Source organism: Cupressus sempervirens, chromosome 3 (assembly GCF_028749045.1).
Source record: "Cupressus sempervirens isolate cs-2001-9-10 chromosome 3, ASM2874904v1, whole genome shotgun sequence".
Taxonomy (NCBI): Eukaryota; Viridiplantae; Streptophyta; class Pinopsida; order Cupressales; family Cupressaceae; genus Cupressus; species Cupressus sempervirens.
Window position 1 is genome coordinate 751389468 of NC_143120.1, and position 21554 is coordinate 751411021.

Consider the following 21554-nt stretch of genomic DNA (forward strand, 5'->3'; position numbering starts at 1 on the left):
CCATGCATGATTGTATATAAAATCCATGTAAAGGAAACGAAATGAAGCTTGTTAGAAAAATATGAAGTTGAAGTTGAATTTGAAGTGGAAATATTTAATTTGAACTTTGACTTCAACTTGAAAAAATGAGTAGGTGAATTGCTAGGAACCCCTAAAAAGGTTTTAGCTTTTAAACCTTCTTGACCAATCTGACTTGAACTTGATGTTGAAGCAAAAGGAATAGTTCAAGTTCAACTTCGACTTGACAATTAATCCTAGATGAATTTTTTTATCTAAGAACATGAATCAAACTTACAACAACAAATGGATGCATACAATAAACTTGGATCAGTCATTGCTCATACATGACAAAACATTACTTTCAAAAAATACCCAGAAAGTCATCTAACCTTGCTACCACTGTCGGATATGATTGACCATTTTTCCTCTGCTATTTTGTTAAACTCAAAAAATTCTCTCTTTCTAACTCTCTAAATGTTTGGATCTAACTTATAGAATATAAGGAGCATTCCCTCCCTTTGTCTCTTGCTATCAATTCAAAAATCTCCCTCTCATTCAAAATTTGAACTCACCTACCCATATTTATGTTTCTGAATTTTGCACATATAGATTGTTAGAGTTGGTAGGTGGAAGTAGGGATCTAGGGACAACCAATAAGTTTTAATATTCCAAGACTCCCCCTTTGTCCAAAGCCAACAATATCAGGATCATTGCTGATCCAAATCAACTACACCAAGACTCCCTCTTAGGTGCACAAAATTTTCTATGCCCAATCACTTAGTGAAAATTTCTGCTAGCTACTACTTGGACTTGCAATATTCCATTTTGATTTCTCCATTTTCAACTAGCTCTCTAGTGAAATGATATTTGAGCTCAAAATTTTTTCTTCTTCCATGGAAAACTAGATTCTTTATCAATGCAATTGAGGAAATTTTGTTACAAAAGATTGTGGTTCCACCCTCTTTCTTCTTATTCAAATCTACTAAGATTCTTCTTATCCAAATAGCTTGACATACTATTATATTGTAGATAGTAGTTTTTCACAATCCATTAGAATTCTTAGCTGTGTTTTTTGGGTAGATTATGTTTTCTGTGTTAGGAGAAATGGGGCGCGCTATCAACACTCGGTTAAAGGAACATGGGGCTGACATACAACACAATCGAGTTGCCAAGTTAGCCCTAGCTGAGCACTCCTCAATCACTAAACACCACATTTTCCTAAAGAAGGCACAAGTCTTATGCCAAGAAGACAAATTCTTTAGGCAAAAAATCAAAGAGGCCATTGCAATTGGCAACCACCCGTGGAATCTTAATTGAGATGAAGGGTTATTTCTTAGCCATTCATGGAAACCCCTGTTATCATCTATCAAAAAATTTTCTTGCCACCTCTCTCTCTCTCTCTCTCTCTCTCTCTCTCTCTCTCTCTCTCTCTCTCTCTCTCTCTCTCTCTCTCTCTCTTCTCGTCATCCTCCACTCTGCCTCTCTTGCTCTTCCCCCCCCCTTCCCCCCCATTTCTCCGTTCCAGTTTTCACTTAGTTTTATTTTTATAGTTTTTATTTTATCTTTTGTTTTTCATATTTTTAGTTTCAATTTCTTTCTTTCTTTTTTAATTTTTTTTTTTTTTAGCTATTTATTCATTTACTAATTTATTTTCATTTTCTTTTCATTTTATTTCATTATATATATGTGTGTGTGTGGGTCAAATTTTTTTCTTTGGTGTTTACACATGTGTCCTTGTTAGACACACACACACAATAGCACACTTAAGCGTTCTTAGGTTGTATCCATGTGATTATTGTCTTATAGTCCCTTTCTAGTGTCTTTTTTATTCTATTACTATTATTTTCATTATTATAATATAGTAATGATTATTATTATATAATATTGATTATTATTATATAATAATGATTATTATTATATAATAATAATTTCTATTATATTATTTGGTTATTATTTATTTAGAATTTCTTTAGCATTTCTTTAGGTTGTATATATATATATGTATATGTATGTGTATATACATATACATACATATATATATATGCATATGTATATATATATGTATACATATATATGTATATATGTATACCTATATACGTATACATGTATACATATATATGTATACATATATACGTATATATATATATATATACATGATATTTATTATTACATAAATTTATATAATATAAATAAATGATAGTTATTATTACATAAATTTATATATATATATATATATTATGTAATAATAAATATCATGTATATATATACATACATATATATATATATGTATATATATATGTATGTGTGTATATATATATATATATATACGGGTTACCCTCATTTGTTATATTTATATCTTTCACATTGGTTGTTTGTTTTTTTTTTTTTTTTTTTAAATTAGTAAATTTGTCATTATTTCTTGTTGTTGTTTTCTCTCATGTGGTTGGATATTTTTATTCTCTTTGGGTTCTCCTTCCCTCTTTTACCTTATTGTTGAACCTCAAACTATTCTTGATTCTGGTGCACCTACCCCCCCTTCCTTTCCCCACCTTTTTATCCTCATTGAGTCTGCAATCTTTCCATTTTTTATTTTTTATTTTCCTTCAGCTCTCTCATCTTGATGATGGATCATAGAGTGTGATCCGAAACGTTGATGCAAAAATTGTAACACAATCTACCCAGAAAATACAGCTAAGAATACTATTATATTTTTTGCTATGTATTTAGCCTCTACTATAGATTGAGAAACAATTGGTTGCTTCTTGGATGCCCATGAAATTACACCTGAGCCCATATGAAACATATAACTGGAAGTACTCTGCCTATCATCTAGTCTTCCAACCCAATCACTATCAATGTAACCAATCTACCTAAAATTATTATCAATAGTATACAAAATGCCAAATCCCTTGGTACCATTCACACACCTTAGGATCCTCTTTCCCACTTGCCAATGGGAATCCTTAGGAGCTTCCATGAATATGAAAATCAAATTTATTGGATGCCTCATGTTAGGTCGAGTTACTATCAAATACATCAAACTTCCATCCATGCTTTTGTATAATGTTGGATTCAAATTTCTACTGCAATCTTCCTTGCTCAACTTCTGACCTACTACTACTGGTGTTGGGGCTTCCTTACTATTTTGCATTTTAAATTTCTCCAAGATCTAATTTACATATTTTTCGAGAGAGATAAAGATGCCATCATGCATTTGTTTTACTTCCATGCTTAGAAAGTGTTGGAATTTTTTACAATAATTGAGAGGGGGTCGGGGGGGGTGTGAATCAGTTATTCAAGGTCTAGATGTACAAAATAAAACTTTTTACAATTTAGTGAACCCATAAAACTTTCTTAATCATGCATGCATTCATTATGTGTTAACCAAAATTGATATGTTACTATAACATTAACATGTAGAAAGTAAAGCATAAAACACAATATATCCATCAGTAGAGTTGACTCAATGATTTAACATGGAAACCCAATTTGGGAAAAACCACTAGTGACATGCTACTCCTTTTTCACTCTTATGAAGTGATACCTTGTTAAAGGCCAACCCTATTAAAGGTTACAACACACAATGTTAAATGTGACCCAATTAAGGGATTTCAATCACCCTATTAAAAGTGAGCCTTGTTAGAGGACTTTAGGCCATTCACTTGGAATACCACCTTGTTAAAGGATTTTCCAGTGATAGTTAAGTCAACCTTTCTTCATTTTACCCTAATCTAATACAATTGTTAGAAAGTAATAGTAGAGCTTTTGATCTGACATAACTTACGACCTTACTTGTAGATTATAGATCACTATTCAGTCCTCAACTCTGCTTGGCTTCCAATCTTTGCACCTCTGACAGCTTGTTCACCCTTCAAGAATTCATCCTCTTTAAGCCTTCTTGCTTAGTTTGCCATTGCAGACTTCTTCTCTTGGGTCACCTGATGAAGCAAACCCTCTTCTTTCTCCTTATCAGATTTTCACATCCAAAATCTCTCCAACCTTTTTGCTTCATGATCAAACATCCCTACATATAGGGAATGATAACTCTTTTTCTTGCTCATTATTCATCTCCAAAATTATGGTTTTTGATGGATTAGGTAAGATACAATGTATCTACCCCATATCTTGTCTTCTTTAGAAGCTTCTCCTAGAATCCATTTGAATTTTCCTCTAAAATAGTTTATATTAGATTTTTTGCCTCCAACTCATCAATCTTATCTTCCTCCTAATTCATAAGTTCTAAGAAAACAAACTTGTTGACTTTTATTTAGCGAATCTTCGATCTTTTTCATAATGCAGTAGCTCGACATTATCAATTTACTGATGCTTGGCACATACAGTGTTACTCGAAATCTACTATAAAATCACTCAGCATCAACTAGATTTTACTAGTGCTTGACATCAATTGATAATCACTCGACATCAACTATCTTGGTTGGCACCTACTAACTTGCTCGACATCCACTAGAAATTGCTTTCACTTGGCTTCAACTGACTTTTTTCTCGACTTGCACTAACTTTTCTTGGCACCTTCTATCAACTTGTTTGAGCTTAGTAAACAAAATTTGTCCAACCTTTTTCTTCTAAAATTTCTAAGTCTAGCCAATCATTTTGTAACCTCAAAATAGATCATCAATACATTATGTTATCACTATCTTAACTAATTCTTGCACTTCAATACATAATCACAATTCAACCTTTCTCTAGGTGCTTTTGTTACATCTTGTTAATCAAATCCTCCTCATCAATCAACTAAGTGATAGTGTTTGAAACATATAAGAAATTTTCTTACCAATATGTAGCAAGTTTGACATTAGTGATAAAACAATGATTGAAAACACATAGTCCTCTTACAACAATCTTTCCATTCAAATGATCTTTTCAATCATATATCGAAAATCTCCCTCTTTGGCATTGATAGCAAACCAAACTAATCAACTAGTCAAACAAATGATGAACATCTTGTTCTATCAAACTAACTAGGTTAAAATAGCAAAGCATCACCAAAAAGAAAGCTTGTGAATAAAACATCTCCCTCTATCAACAACTTCTTCTTAGGTTACAAAATATAACATTTTCTTCTTCCATGGCTCCTCTTGTGCACTATACTTTCTATGTACTTTCTTCCTTGATTTTTTTCTTTGATCATCTCCCTCTTGATTAGTATGCACTTGATCAGTTTATTGTACATTCTCCCTCTTTGACAAAAATGCCAAAGACAAATACTCAACACTTGGCATCTTGATATATGCAGACATAAGCTTTTGTAAGCTCTTCAATTTTCTTCCTCTGTCACCTTGCTTGTGACTGAATTGAAAACCTAGCTGTGTGATTACTTTAGGAAATTTCCTAAAGTAAGATCCACTACATCAATTTGTACGAAATGAATGTCAACTTGTTTGATACAGGATACTCCCTCTATCTTTTACATAGCCTTTGATAGTGGTATCACCCCTAATTTACCTCTTAGATACTCATAAGCATCCTTAGGTAATGCTTTGGTGAAGATATCAACAATTTTCTCCTTTGTGTTAATATATTGCATCTTCACCTCTTTGTCTTGATCCAACTCCCTTACATAATGATACTTTATTGCAATGTGCTTTGTCTTTGTATGCATTATAGGATTCTTTGATATATTTATAATGCTTGTATTATCACAATAAAGTGTCACTAGTTCAGTGATCTCTTCCTTCATTCCCTTAAGTAGTTGTTTGATCCATACAGTGTTTGTGCAATTGATAGCAGCAACAACATACTCTACTTTAGCAGTAGATTGGGAAGTACAACTCTACTTCTTGCTTGTCCATGTAACAAGTCTCCTACCTAAGAAAAATGCTCCTCCACTAGTGCTCTTTCTGTCATCAATATTTCCAGCCCAATTAGCATTAGTGTAGGTTTTCAGTTCAAACTTTTCATACTTCTTATAGTATAAAGCATACTCTTTTGTTCCTTTCAAGCATCTCATTATTCTTTTCATAGCCATCAAATGATTCTCTCTAGGATTAGTAGAGAATTTAACAACTATCTCTACAACTAATGCAATATCAGGTCTGTTGTGTACTACATATTGCAATTTGTTAATCATGGATCTGTATAATATTTGATTGACCTTAGCTGAATCATCATTCTTTGATAGCTTGAGTGCTGTTACCATAGGTGTACTTACTATTTTTGAATCCTTAAGTCCAATTGTCTTCAATATATCCTTGACATATTTTGACTGAGTGATATATACACCATACTTCATTTGATAGACTTGCAATCCCACAAAGAATTTGATCTCACCAAACATTGACATTTCAAACAATTGCTTCATCTGATTTACAGAATCTTTACACAAAGCATCTTGTCCTCCAAATATGATGTCATCAACAAATATTTTAGAAAATAGTATACCTTTTTCTTTATCTATCTTCACATACAAACTATTGTTATCATTTGTTTGAAGATTTCAAATCCAATCTTAACAAGATAAGTATGAAGTCTCTCATACCAGGCTCTTGGTGCTTGTTTCAATCCATATATGGCTTTGTGTAGTTTACATACCACGTTCTTATTATTTTTATCAACAAATCCTTCTAACTATTCTATGTAGACTTCTTCTTCTAATATGCCATTTAGAAATGCAGACTTAACATCTATCAAGTAAACTTTAAAACCTTTGTATGCAACATAAGCAAGCAGAATTCTTACTCCTTCCATTCTTGCAACAAGAGAAAATATTTCACCATAGTCAATTCCTTCTTCTTGTGCATACCCTTTGTAGACTAGTCTTGCTTTATTTCTTGTCACTTCACCATTCTCATCTAGCTTGTTCCTGAATACCCATTTTTTGCCAATCACATTCTTGTCTTGTGGTCTAGGAACTGGGCTCCAAGTCTTGCTCTTTTCTATTTGCTGAATTTCCTCTTCCATAGCCTTGTACCAATCATCATCTTCCAATGCATCTCTCACTATCTTGGGTTCCTTCATGCTTAACAAACATAATTCACTCCTCAAACTATTTCTTTTCATTGGCCTTGCATCTTTGTCTCCAATGATTTGAGTTGTAGGATGGTGTCTTTTGACATATTTGGATAGTCTTGGCTTAGTTCTTGTGGCTGCATTCTATCTCTCAGATTTAGTATCACTATGTGCATCTTTGTCAAGTGTTTTAACATCTCTTTCACGTGTGCTTCTCTCAAAGTTAGATTGCGCATTCTCCTCATTCTGCAACTCGACATCTGAATGCAACTTGGCATTCTCAAGATGTGACTTGGCAGTTCTTGATACTTGTTGTTGGCTTGTTGCATGATTTGTAGCATCTTCTTTATTATGAATTCCTTCATAACACTATGCAAATGTTTTGTAATCTTCTAGTTCTTTTGTAGTTTTAGCCTCGTGTGCTTTTGTAAACTCATCAAAATTCTCATTTTCACATTTCACAATTTTGTTAGTGTTAGTAATTAAATACTTATAAGCTTTAAGTTTCTTGTGGAGTAACCAAGGAATATACCTTCTTCGTTCTTTGCATCAAACTTTCCACTCCTAACATCTTTAAGAATATAGACTTTGCTTCCTAATACCTTAAAATATTTCACATTAGGTGGATGACAATACCATAGTTCAAAAGGTGTTGAGTAAGTACCTTTCTTTACATGCACACGGTTCAAGGTGTATACTGCAGTACTTAAAGCTTCTCTCCAATATTTTAGAGCAACATTTTTCTCCATCATGAGTGTTCTTACACAGTCCATTACAAACCTATTTCTTCTTTTAGAAATTCCATTTTGTGGGGGGTCCTAGGTGCTAATGTTTGTCTCTTGATTCCTCTGTAATTGCAAAACGTTTCAAACTCATGTGAAATGAATTCACCTCCTCTACCTGATCTCAAGCATTTCAAGCTCTTACCTATTTCTTTCTCAACTCTTGCCAAGTACCATTTAAACATTTGAAAAGCATCTAATTTTTGTTTTAGAAACATGGCTGTCATCATTCTAGAGTAATCATCAACAAGCAACATTATATACCTATCTCCTTTGTAGCTTTTTACTTCAATAGGTCCACACAAGTCGATGTGAACAATTTCAAGTATTTCCTTAGAGGTATAAGCTATAATTTTAAAGCTTGACTTTTTCATCTTGCCTAGCTAACATTGTTTGCATATTATATTTTCTTGTTTCTTCAACTTAGACAAACCTCTAACTCTTTTCATGTTGCTGATACTAATTAGATTATCAAAGTTAACATGACACAATCTCTTATGCCAAAGCCATACATCATCAAATTGTGCAATAAGATGAGTAGCATCTTCTATATCCAAATAGAATAGATTACTCCTAGTTTGATCACCTTTTCCAATAATTTTCCATTTGTATCATATATCTTGGCTGATTTGTTCTCAAACTCAACTTTGCATCCCAAATTATTCAATTGTGACACACTTAGCAAAATAGAATTCAATCCTTCAACATAATAATCATTATCACATGAAATCTTGTCTGTGAGTTTGATGGAACATTTTCTTTTTATCAAACATGGTGCATCATTACCAAATCTTACACTATTTTCATCATAACAGGTTAAGGTAATAAACTTACTTTTGTCTCCAGTCATGTGATGTCAAAATCCACTATCAATGATCCATTTGTCATTCTTGTTCACACAAGTCATAAGTGCAGTAGCCTCATCCTCAACTGATTCACTCTTCATTGCAACATATAACACTTCATCATCATTCTCATCAGAGTCATGTTCATTAGCAATGTAGCATGACTTCTTGCCTTTATCTCTGTAATCTCTTCCATCATCTTCTCTTCTATTTTTGCGCTTGTTCTATTCTTTGAAGTTCTTCTTCTATATACATCTTGCTAATATATGACCAACTTCATTGTAATTAAAAAAAATGATAGGCAACTTACCTTTGAATTTTCCTTTTCCTTCATGAAATCTTTTGGCCAACAATGCTTCCAATTGTTCAATGTCTTTCTCATCTATACTATTGTCACTAGATGCATACTTTATCTTTGTTTTCTTCTTCTTTGGCTTCACCTCCTTAGAATCCTTTAGGAACAATTTGTCTTTGAAAGATGATTCAATACTCTCTAGTCTGTAGTTGTCAAAATTTGATAACTCAAAAGCAGTGAGTCTTCCTACCAAACCTTCAAGGGTTAAATCATTTTTTGGCATATGTCTTAACTCTTGGACTGCAGACACTCTAATAGCATACACATGCAACAATTTTCTCAAGACTTTACTTAGCATAGTATCATCATCTATTTTACTAGTGGCACCTTTTATTGCACTAACAACTTCTTTTATTCTAGCAACATATTGAGAAATGTTTTCACCTTCTTCCATTCTCATGTCATCAAACTTACCTCTGAGGCTCTTTGACTTGGCTCTTTGAACATTTTTGTCTCCTCCATAAATGGTTTCTAGGGCATCCCACATCTACTTTTCTCTTTTAAGGTATTTGATATCATCAAATTCAACATAGCTTAGGGTAGAGGCAATCTCCAACATCGCCTAATTATGCTCTTTCTTTTTCTTCAAATCTTCAACAGTTAGGGCTCCTACTGGATCAACATGTTCTATTAAAATGCAACATTGTGCATAATCCCCAAGTCCTCCAAGGTGTAGCTTCATCAAACTTTGCCATGCAGAAAAGTTTTCTCTATTTAACTTGGGTACCTCTCTTTTTGACATCATGATCTTTATGCTTTTAGTACCTTGAAACTAATCCTCTTAAGAAATTGTGCTCTGATACCAATTGTTGGAACCCATAAAACTTTCTTAATCATGCATGCATTCATTGTGTGTTAACCAAAACTGATATGTTACTGTAACATTAACATGCAGAAATGTAAAGCATAAAACACAACATATCCATTAGTAGACTTGACATAATAATTTAACATGGAAACCCAATTTGGGAAAAACCACTAGTAACATGCTACTCCTTTTTCACTCTTCTGAAGTGATGCCTTGTTAAAGGCTAACCCTATTAAAGGTTACAACATACATTGTTAAATGTGACCCGATTAAGGGATTTCAATCACCCTATTAAAAGTGAGCCTTGTTAGAGGACTTTAGACCATTCACTTGGAATGCCACCATATTAAAGGATTTTCCAATGACTATTAAGTCACCCTTTCTCCAAAGGATTTACCCTAATCTGATACAATTGTTAGAAAGTAATAGTAGAGTTTTTAATCTGATACAACTTACAACCTTACTTGTAGATTACAGATCACTATTCAGTCCTCAACTCTACTTGGCTTCCAATCTTTGCACCTTTGATAGCTTGTTCAACCTTCATGCATTCATCCTCTTTAAGACTTCTTGCTTAGTTTGCCATTGCAAACTTCTTCTCTTAGGTCACTTGATGAAGCAAACCCTCTTCTTTCTCCTTGTTAGATTTTCACATCCAAAAAACCTCCAACCCCTTTGCTTCATGACTAGACATCCCTATATATAGGGAATTAGAACTCTTTTTCTCGCTTATTATTCATCTCCAAAATTAGGTTTTGTTGTCTAACTTTTAGTCGCCCATTTTTTTTGGCATTTTTGGAGTCATAGGGTCATGTCAAGTCAATCTGGTCAGTCTGGTGTCTAGGTCTAAGTCTTCCCTAGGATAGGGAGTCTTTGTCGGGTTCCCCTTTCCTTGCCTTCATGATTAGCCGGGTGAGTTGCTATCAAAGCTTCATTATTTTGGGTAGATTGTAGATCCTAACTCGGTAAAGACTTATTTTTCAATGGATGTTTCTTTTCAGGAAATGGTATTCAAATGTTACAAAGAATCAAAAAAAGGGATCTTTAATTAGATAATGCAATGACCAAGTTGATGGGGAACATTCAAAGAAGCCTATCCCATATGTCAATATATAGAAGATCTATTTCTTGCATGAGTAATCTCAGAACTGTAACAATATCTCTAAGTCTTCAATAAGGGAAGTGGCAAAGGTTATTCCTGAAAGTGTTCAAAACATCTTGAATCTAATAACAGTGCAGAAAGTTAAGCTCGTAGCGTCAGTTGAATAAAGCTTTGACTTTCCAAGTGCTACGGTTTATTATATGGAATATCTTTGTTAATGGAAGCTGAATTTTCCTTACATGGAGGAATTTGATCAAAAAATGATGATAGTTGATTGTTTCCTAAACTATATTGAAGAATGGAATAGTGCTAATAATAGACATAGAAATATCATTAAAATAAAATTATGAGTCATATCATGCAATGATGGGGTGTGGTCATAAACGTGCATCAAACACAATGACTGTGCCTTTTAAAAAAGATCATATTCCAAGCTTGGGTTTTAGTTCTTATTCGAGTTTGAATATATATTCTGATCCTCAAATGTATTTTGATGAAATTGACCTCCATGATGGCATAAAGGTTCAAATAAATCTCAGTGATATGATGTCAATCTGCGACAGAGAGTTGCAAAATGTAACTTTTCTTAAGTAACAATTGATGTATGTGGAGTCACAGCTTATCTCATCCTTTTCTTGCATTTTTCTCATCTCATAATCTTGAAGCTCTCGTTCTAGAAGTTAGCAAAAAATATAATAGCACTGATGATGGTGAGTCTAATGAAGATCGGATCATTGCAAGGCCAATGCATGAGATTATATTCTCCTCAGAAGACAAGCCTAAGCTTCTTAGTCAGTTAACTTCTTTACCTACATATATTGAATTAAATATTCAAGAGGCACATGCCTTTTCCACTATAGATGGTTATAGTCTAGATTGTTTTGTGGTTGATGAGTGGTCCTTAGAGGAAACAGATAATCCAGATCTGCGTGATTGTGCTTATATTTATTGGTGACTTTTGTTAATTGATCCAGAGGTAGCAAAATATGTTGTCTTGGCTGAGAAACCTATTATCAGTGATGACTCTATTCCCCCATGGGTTGCCTTGGCAGCATGGCTAAGGCCTAGTTTTTGTGAGTACACATCCGTGTCAATGTTTATGAACTTGTGGTTGAACAACTTTTGGTGTCCAAATATTTGGAATTCAAGGAACAACTTGCTAATGGAAGAGTCAAAGAAAACTATGTAATAGAGCTAGACTTGGAGCCCTTTGACACATCTTTTCCTCATCTAACTTGTCCATCTTCTATTAGTTGTGGAGCTCAATTTCTAAACAAACACTGGTCCTTGAGACTATTTTGTGATGAGGAAAGCATGCAGCCATTGCTGGATTTCCTTAGACAACACAGCTACTGGGGATAGGCGTTTATGTTGAATAAAAAAATACAGAGTTTTCTCATGCTACATTCTTCCTTGTCAAAGGCTTTGACATATCTTAACGAGATCCCTAAGGATACACCATATGCAGAATTTGACCACTAATTTCAAAAAATTGGATTGGAAAAGGGCTGGGGGAACAATGCAGAACATGTCTTGGATATGATTTATTTTCTATTGGGTTATATTTTGGAGCCTGATTCAACAACCTTAGAAAAGTTTCTAGGCAAAATTCCAATGTTCTTTAATGTTGTGATTCTTTCACCCCATGGCTATTTTGGTCAAGCCAGTGTTTTGGGAATGCCAAACACTGGTGGATAGATGGTATATATCCTTGATCAAGTCCATGTCTTAGAGAATGAAATGGTACTAAGAATAAAATAGCAAGGGTTGGTCATTGAACCCAAGATCCTTGTGGTGACTCGCCTGATTCTGGAAGTGCATGGAACCACATGCATCCAGTGAACTGAGAAAATAAGTGGGTTAAAACATTCATGGATACTCAGGGTACCTTTTAGAACTTACAAGGGAATTTTGCATCCATGGGTATCTCGATTTGATGTGTGGCCTTACTTAGAAACCTTCACCGAGGAAGCATATAATGAAATAACTTCAGTGCTACATGGTGCACCTGATCTAATTATCGGTAACTACAGTGATGGAAATTTAGTGGCATCTTTGATTGAACATAAACAAGGTATTAATCAGTGCAATATTGCTCATGCTTTTGAGAAAACCAAATACCTAGATTTTGACTTATATTGGAAAAACTTTAAAGAGAAGTATAATTTCTCCTATCAGTTCAGTGCTGATCTCATTGTAATGAACCATGCGGATTTCATTATCACAAGCACATACCACGAGATTGTAGGAAGAAAGGATACTATTGGACAATATGAAAGTCACGATGCTTTCACTATTCTTGGTCTTTACCATGTGGTTCATGGAATTGATGTTTTCGATCTTAAATTCAATATTGTTTCTCCTAGAGTGGACCTAAAAATTTATTTCCCATACACAGACAAATAGAAATGACTTACTACTTTGCATGGATCCATTGAAGAACTCATATTCAGTCCTGAATAGACAGCTGAGCATGTAGATTGTTGTCTTTGCTTTGTTATGAGGTGTATTGAGTCATAAGAGGAAACCTATCATATTCTCTATGGCAAGACTTGATTGGGTGAAAAATATGATGGGACCAGTTGAATGGTTTTCCAAGAACAAGCGCTTGAGTGAGCTGGTCAATCTTCTTGTTGTTGCGGGCAATGTTGATGCATCAAAGTCAAGAGCCAGGGAACATTTTGTTAATGGATTTTGATTTTTAAATGTGGAAAGTCATAAGTTAGAGACTAAAAAGACAATTTTAGTAATTGAAAAGTCACCAACGAAGAAATTGAACAGTTCCTACCAGGACAATATTTATGGAAAATTTTGAGATAGATTACGGGGGTTCGACCTTTTCTAGATATAGTTAGAGAGCTGGAGTAGGAGGGGGAAAAAATTGTTGATGTATCGGACATAATATTATAGAGCCAATAAGGAGGATTTTATGTCAATGGTTTTTTGTTCCATTTAATTAGTTATTGCTTCTATGTGTCTTTCTTTTTTCTAAATTACAAAAGGAGAGAAAAGATGTTTTATTCTTTTGTCATGAGGATATGAATTAACCATAGTAAGAAATGCTTTGGGGTATTCAGAGAAAGATTCATTAGAAGTCTTTAATCATCTCATTAATTTTTCTGTTAGCATTTGTTGTAGGTTAATTAAATTCTGATTATATGGATTCATAAGAATTGTGAGTTCTATTGCTTGGTTTATAGATTCGAAAGTTTCTCTTGCTTGGATTAAGTCTTGTTTAGGCTTAATTCAGTTTGCCTCTTCTGCTCTTGGGTTAAGAGCATACCCCATGTTAGTTTAGGAGAGGAACATAATTCCTTGAACATTATTCACATAGGGAGCTGTACCTTGATTCAAAGGGAAACTAGTTATTCTTAGAAACAGTTTCCCAACTATTGTGTAAAGTTGTTCTTCATTACAAATTGGGCAAATTAAAAGGAGAATTAGGAGAAGAACAATCTGTTTACCAATAGGGTTTTTGATGGATTAGGTAAGATATAATGTATCTAACCCATATCTTGTCTTCTCTAGAAATTTCTCCTAGAATACATTTGAATTCGCCTCTAAAATGGTTTACATAAGATTTTTTTTCCTCCAGCTTATTAATCTTATCTTCCTCCTAATTCAAAAGTTCCAAGAAAACAAACTTGTTAGCTTTTATTTGGAAAATCTTTGATCTTTTTCATAATTCAATATCTCAACATTATCAATTTACTGATGCTTGACATGTACTGTGTTACTTGACATCTTTTGTAAAATCACTCAGCATCAACTAGATTTTACTGGTGCTCAACATTAACTAAAAATCACTCAGCATCAACTATTTTCTTGGCACCTACTAACTTTCTCGACATCCACTAGAAATTGCTTTCACTTAGCTTCAACTAAATTTTTTCTTGGCTTGCACTAACTTTGATTGACACCTTCTATCAACTTAGTCAAGCTTAGCAAATAAACTTTGTCCAAACTTTTTCTTCTAAACTTTCTAAGTGTAGCCAATCATTTTGTAACTTCAAAATAGATCATCAATACATTATGTTATCACTATCTTAACTGATTCTTGTACTTCAATACATAATCATAACTCAACCTTTCTCTAGGTACTTTTGTTACATCTTGTTGATCAAATCATCCTCATCAATCAACTAAGTGATAGTTCTTGAAACATATAAGCAATTATCTTACCAACATGTAGCAAGTTTGACATCACTGACAAAACAATGATTGAAAACACACAGTCTTCTTACAACAATCTTTCCATTCAAATGATCTTTTCAATCATATATCAATAGAAAGTATTTCAAGAGACCTAAGTCTGTCATCTCAAATTCACTTTTCATGGCCTCTTTAAATTCACCAATTACAAATATATCATTTCTAGTGAAAATTAAGTCATCTACATACATGAAAATAATTAAAACCTTACCATTTTCTACCTTGATGTAAAGAGTGGGCTCACCATCACTTTTTCTAAAGCTATTGCTCATCAAGAATGAGTCAATGCTCCTATACCATGCTTGTGGAGCTTTCTTGAGCCCATAAAGAACCTTCTTTAGTCTATATACTTTGTGGTCCTCACCTAGAACTTCATAACTAGGACTCCACATACACCTCTTCTTTCAACACACCATTCAACAAGGTGGACTTCACATCCATTTGATATACCTTCCATTTGTGTTGGGTTACAATTACTATGCCGACACACATGATTTTTTGATAATTGGCTGATGAATATATGTAATTATTGTCATTTATGGCAACACATGATGTACATTCTTACAAGAAACCTTAGAAATAAAGATACTTAGCTTTTGGTACTCAAAAAATTGTCTAAGTATGAATTTGGATTATAGCAGTGTATTGTTTTGTATGTAACTTGTTGCTAACATTATATTATGACAAGTGAAGTAAGATGGAGATTATATATATGTTGATGATGATGTGTATAACCTTAGAAGTTAGTACAAACTATATGGAAAAGAGATATTCATGTTTTACCAATGAAATATGACAACGAAATTGAATGAAAGGAATTATTTTGTTTACAAAATAATTACTTGACCAATTAGGGTTGAAATCCTAGATGTTTACTCTAAGTTGGAAAAGTGTATTATGGTCTTAGCAAACCTAGTAGAAATTTGTGTAAAGGCATGGTATTTATGAACTTTTGTGAAAGTGATATATGTGAAGTTTTATAAAGCTATTTTGTGATCTGAGATCAAACAAAAGATCGAAGATTAGTCAAGGAAGAAGCTATAGTACCTATATTCGAAAAGTTTGATTACTTGTTTGGGCAGTGAGCTCTTCTTGTAATTAGAAGTGCATGTTTGGGTAGTGGACTCATCTTGCATTTACTATACTACAACTCCTAACAGGGATATAAAGTCTCCTAATAGGGACTCTCTATAGTGAATTTTCTCATTGACTCCTAATAGGGTCCATCCTCTAACAAGAAAATTACATATTAGTATATTATCTAGTGGGTATCATCCCCACTAGATTTTTCCCTTGGCTAGGGTTTCCCTAGTTAATAAAATATGGTGTTATGAGATATCTTTGTATGTGATTACTGTTACTATTCAAAATTACTTTATTACTTTGTTATGTATAGTTCAAAGTAATTAATAATATCCAGTTGGTGACTAAAGTTTGTAGATTACTAATTCACCCCCCCTTAATAAATTCTATTTCTAACATGGTTTCCATTCTTGCAATTGGGGCATAAGTCTCATCATAATCTCTAGCATACTACTATTTGTACCCCTTGACCATTAATCGTGCCTTATGCCTATCTATTTTTCCTTTAGCATTACACTTGGTCTTATAAACCCATTTAACTCCAATCACTTTTTTCTTGGGAGGAAAATTAGTTAACTCTCATGTTTCATTTATCTCTATAGCATCTATTTTCTCATCCATATCATTACACCATTTCTTTTCTTTCATGGCCTCTTCAAAATAGATTGAATCACTTAGAGAAAATAATTTGAGATTAACACTCTCATCATAATCTTCATCATACCTTTCATCTTGGTATATCTCCCTTAGACTCTTAGTATTTCTTGGTAATGGGGAGGCAAGAGTGGGATCATAATTGTCAATATTGTTGTTGCTATTGTTTTTGGATACCAATTTAGGGTTGTCTAGAACTACTAGGAGATGATTCACTGCATGTTTGGGATCGCTTTCCTTTTCGCCTCTCTCTAGAGCTATCTATATTTTTTGCTCCTGTATCCTCTTCAACAATAGTTAGGACATTACTTGAAGTGCTTGAAGATTCATCCATCGAGCCATACCATGACTGATTTTCAAGAAACTCCACATCTCTTGAAATGATGATCTTCTTAGTGATTGGATTATACAATCTATAGGACTTTGATTTTGAGTTTTAACCTATGAAGATACACTTCACACCCTTGTCATCCAACTCTTGTCTTTTCTCCTTTGGCACATGTACATATGCAACACACCCAAACACTCTCAAGTGCTCAACTATCCATCTATGTTTTCTCCATGCCTCAAGGGAAATCTTGTCACAGACTGCCTTTGTAGGACACCTATTTATCAAGTATATTGTTACTGCTACATCCTCTCCCCAATATTTAGGTTGGAGTCCCTTTGCTTTCATCATGCTCCTTTCCATCTCAATAATGGTCTTATTCTTCCTCTCAACTACTCCATTTTGCTGAGGAGTATAACTCGTTGTGAGCTCCGTCTTGATGTAATTTGTCCTACAAAAATTTACAAAAGAATTGGAGGTATAGTCCCCTCTCTATCTGACCTTAGGAATTTTACATAATATCCACATTCCTTTTTAGCCTAGGCTTTAAATTCAACAAGTTTATCAGATACTTCATATTTTCTTTTCATAAAATACACCCATGTCCTATCAAGCTAAAATCATCTATGAATGTCATGTAAAATAAGTACTCCCCCCAATAGAAGTGTTTTGCATAGGGCCAATTAAATTAGAATGTACCAACTCTAATGGTGCCCTTTCTATTGCATAATTACTAGAATTAAAGGGAAGCCTATGTTGCTTACCAAAAATACAAACCTCACACTTGTCACATGAATCTACAATGTTTGGCAAACCATCTACCATTGACTAATAAATTTAAACAAGCAAAACCAAGATGTCCATACCTAAGATACCATATCTTGGAGGGTTCTTCAATCATGCTCTTGAAAGATGATTTCTCATGTACTATTGTGCATGCATGCATAGGAGGTGCAACAACAATTTGAGAAGAGAAACAAGTCTCTATCCTCAAGGGGAACATTTAGTTCCTTGTCATTTGGACTACTACTAGAACATTCTTACTCCCATCTTTCTCCCGAATGACACGCTTGTCATTTCCATTAGTACCTTGTAACCATTTTGAATGAGTTTTCCAACACTCATCAAATCATGCTTCATTCTTGGGAAAAATATACATTTTGTATTTCTCTCTTCTTACCTTGCTCGGTGTGGACCATTATAGATCCTTTTCTCACAATGGGAATTATTCCATTGTTTCCCATTCTAATTTTTGATTTGAAATTCTTATTACTTAAAAAAAAAATTTCATTACCACTCATGTGGTTGCTGTAATCGCTAATACCATACCTCAGGGCTTCCTTCTTCACCAATGTTGTAAATGATGAAGAATAAGGGATTGTTTACTTCACCCACATTCACATCAGCCACATTTGCATTCTTCATTGATTGATCACCTTGTTTCTTCTAGATTTCACTTGCATAATGCCCAAATATATGATAGTAATAGCATTCTACATTACTCTTGTTAGAGTTGTAGTTCTTCTTACCTCTTCTAGAGTTATTTTTGATAGATGCTAGCTCCCTCTTGATTTCCTATTCATCCTAAGCTTTCTCCTCCAACATTCATTTGTTTGGAGTTTCCATGACCTCTACCTCTAGAGCCTCTACTAAAGCCATTTCTTCCTCTCCCCCTACCTCTTGAATTGGACTAAGCTAATATTGCTGATCTATTGATCTAGTGCTCATGGATTTGAAGAGTACCCATCAACTCATCCATTGCCAAATTAGTGAGGTCCTTTTCCTCTTCAATGGTCATCATAATATTATCATAATTTGGAGGTAGAATTCATATTTTCTCCACTATTATCTACTCCTCATAATCTTCTCCTTTTGATTTCAACTAGTTTATCAAACTTGAGGCCCTTGAGATAAAATCTAAAAAAGACTCACTATCCTTCATTTGAAGGTTCTCAAACTCCCTTAGTATCATCTATAGCTTTAGTACATAGACTGAACAAGTCCCTTTGAAATTTTTCTCAAGGATATCGCATGCTTTCTTTGTATAGTTAGTTGCTACTATCTTAGGAACAAATGTTTATCTCATGGTCTTTTGCATCCCTTCTTCTTGACTCCTTCAACTGAGTCTTTTGATGGTTAGTGAGGGAAGCATACTATGTTGGGTCACTTACATCATTAAACCCATTTACCACAAAATCCCATAAGTCATTTGCAACCATAATGGTTCTCATACTCTTTTCCCAAGTGTCATAATTTTGTCCATTAAAAGAAGGTGGTTGTTGTCTTTTCTTTTCTACATCTCCAACCATGTCTCCTACACAATAATATCAAACACCTAGAAAACTATGACCAAACTATGTCTTTCTTGCATCTCCATCTATGTCTTTGATACCATGTAAAACTTCACATAAAATCCAAATTGTAGAGGTAGTTGAGTCACTCGACAGGGTAAAAGTGGAGTGTCAAGCTATGCGAACTTGCTTGACAATGTAGAGTGCCAAGTTGTAGGTAGTGTCAAGCTGTAGATCGAAACCTATATTGACTAAGTTACTTAGTCATTAAAGAGTATCTTGGAAACAATGAGCACAATAGAGGAGACCGAGTTTCTCGAACAGTACAAGCTGAGTTACTCGGTTCAAGTAGAAGCTGAGTAATGTAGGGAGGAATAACATCATTTGAAAAATAAGTTAAATAGTTTATCCTTCTCTCTCCAAAAACTTAGCATTCATGAACAATAGAATGTATTAAAGGAGACAAGATATATAACCACAAAATATTGGAGATGGAAAATATACTTGCTTGCTTTCTATTAACTTGAAACAACTAATATGTAAATCTGGAGAATAAACAATCAACCCTATATGAACAAAACTATCTAAGAACTTGAATCAAACTTAAATCAATGAATGGTTCCATTTAATAAACTTAGAGCAATCACTGTTCATATGAGACAAAACTTTACTTTCACAAAATACCCAGAAAGTCATCCACCCTAGCTGCTACTAGTGGATCTGATTGATCTTTTTGCCTTTATTGTTCTACTAAACTCAAAAACTTCTCTCTACCTAACTCTTTGAATGTTTGGATCTAACTTATAGAATGAATGTAACATTCCCCCTTTTTTTCTCTTCGTGTCAATTCAAAAATCTCCCTCTCATTCAAAATTTGAACTCACCTACCCACATTTATGTTTCTGACTGTTGCACCTACAGATTGTCAAAGTTGGTAGGTGGATGCAGGGCTCCAGGTACAACCAATAAGATTTAATATTCCAACAAAGACATGCCAATGGTGATTTGATAAAATTGAAGAAATCATGAATACAAAATTTGTGTTTTCTAAATTTGAGTGTGACTCTTAACTATCCCAAAAATGTTAGATGTTACAATTGGACAATAAAAAACTCATTTCAATGCAAATGTTTTAGATTGTTTGATTCATTCCTCTAATTCAGACGTTAATTTCTCATAGCTTCAATATATTTGTTTCCAAATATCAAATGAAGCATTAATTAGTATGAAAAGGATGGTTTGTTAATGTACATGTGAGGAAAATACTGGCTAATGTAAAAATGTTCCAATTTTTTGTATGATATATTATACCCTCTGTATTTATTTGTATGTTGTCTGAGCTTGACAAATTCCTATAATTTGATTGCATATTTTTTTATGCTGATTAAGAGTGACCACTGCATATCTCACTTCTTTGGTTTTGAAGAATATTATATCTATATGTTGTATTTTAATTTATCTCTACCTCTTCCTATACTTTTCCATGTGCTTCTCTTGCATATATTTTTAATCAAATGCCAATGACTACATTAGATGCTCATAAAACAATGGAAACAGGTTTTTATATACTTTTTATTCAAAATTGAATATTCTTTATGCATTATACATGTGTTCCATTCCAATATTCCAACTAATGAAAAAGAGTAGTTGTTCCTATTCTAAATCATATTTCATGTTTATTGGTTTTCTATGTACAATTGTGAGATATATTCAACATTTATTTTCCTAATTATGAATCTGTGTGGAATACAAAGTGCTTCTTTATTCTTACAATGAATTTTTTGCTGACCTGCTATAGAGGGGTATTGTGCCACTATAGGGTTACGCCTCTTGGTGTAATAAAATTATTATTGCTATATTCTATTTCCATGTTGATATATTGTTGATGGGTGCATGGTATTTAACATGTAAATTAATTGTCATTCTTGAAATCTGGTCACATTGTGAACTCTATTGAAACTTCTAAAATAGAAACAAATATGATGATTGATTCTATCAAATTTAATCATCAAGTTTTTTTAAATTTACAATTTGTTAAAATTTGTAAAATAGAGAAAAATTGTTATATTGACTTCTATAATTTACTATTACAATATTATTAGTTGCACTTAAAGAACATGTGTAGTGT

General features: G+C 33.5%; 1 pseudogene; it reads left to right on the forward strand.

The window, feature by feature from the left end:
- Positions 1-11224: 11224 nt before the first annotated feature.
- LOC149568999 (sucrose synthase 4-like) lies at positions 11225-13556 on the forward strand (annotated as a pseudogene).
- The last annotated feature ends 7998 nt before the right edge of the window (positions 13557-21554 follow it).